Genomic DNA, 1,451 nt, shown 5'->3' on the forward strand with positions numbered 1-1,451 from the left:
AATCCTATTTTCTTCATAATATCCATTAGGGATGTCCAATCAATTCTATCGAATGTTTTTGCCATATCAATCTTTATGCCCATAATACCTGAGTCCCCCTTTTTTCCCCCTCTTTTGGACCTCATGGTATGAATAACTTCATGAGCAATGGCGATGTTATCGGAATTTTTTCTTCCAGGGATAAAGGCTGATTGGTATAAGGATATTATGTGTTGAAGGTATGGTTTCATTTTCTGAGCTCAAGGTTTGGAGATTATTTTATGTGGTGTTGCAAAGATTGACATGACTGAAGTGGCCGGGGGAAGTTGGGTTATCAGTTTTGGGTATTAGAGATATGAATGTAGCGTTTATCTCCTTCAGGATTTTGTCAGAGAGAAAAAAATGTTGAACCATTTTGATAACATCAGTTCCTAAGATCTCCCAGTTGCTTTTGAAGAAAGCAGGTGGGAAACCATCAGGACCTGAGGCTTTATCATTAGCCATGCTGAATAGTATAGCCTTTACTTCCTCAGCTTCCAGTAGTCTGTTGAGCCTGGCATTGTCAGAATGGGTTATGGTTAAGGGGATGAGGTTTAGGATTTCTGGGGAGAGGCTAATGTTTTCAGCAGTTACCATAAGAGTGAAATGGTTTGTAATACAGTTCTTGATATCTTGACCTCCAATAAGCTAGGTTTCATCCCCATTTTGAATAGAGTCGATCTTGTTTCTTCTGGTTCTGCACTTAGTAGCTCTGTGGAAGTATTTGGTGTTTTTGTCTCCAAGATTTATAAGTTGATCCCTAATTTTGGTTTTCCAAAAAATTTCCTCAATATCTTGCTAGTTTTTTAGTTGTTTCCTTGCATCAGCTAAGGCATGACCTCTATCTTCTTTGAAGTAGTGAGTGTGGATCCAATTTAAGTACTTCATGCTTTCTTCCTTGTTGGTTTTGATGTTTCCATAGACATCCTTATTCCAAACTCTTATCTTCAGTTTTATATCCTTAAGTTCTTTGCAATAATGAAAGCACAGGATCCAACAATATTTTTTTTTTCCAACATCCAAGTATAATTTTCCTGCATTCAGCCTGATCTAGCCAGGGTCCAAAGAACTTGAAGAGAATCTTACCATTTTTCCAGTGAGGGTTGGTGTTCAACAGGATAGGATGATGATCAGAACCAACAACAAGCAGATTAGAGATAGTGTTGTTTGGATATATGGTTAGTCAATCATCAGTGGCTAGCCCTCTATCCAACCTTTGTTCAGTCAAAGCAGGACCTTTTCTTTTTTTTGACAATGTAATGGACAACCAGTGAAACCAAGGTCAACCAAGTTAAGCTCAAGAATTTTGTTATGGAAAATAGTTGCCTCACTAGTATCGAAGAGATGAGTGCTAAATTTTTCAGAGCCGTAGAGGATAAAATTGAAGTCTCCCATTACCAACCAAGGAAGGTTGTAGGAGGCTGCAGTTTTAT

The sequence above is a fragment of the Papaver somniferum genome, chromosome 9, assembly GCF_003573695.1.
Source record: "Papaver somniferum cultivar HN1 chromosome 9, ASM357369v1, whole genome shotgun sequence".
NCBI lineage: Eukaryota > Viridiplantae > Streptophyta > Magnoliopsida > Ranunculales > Papaveraceae > Papaver > Papaver somniferum.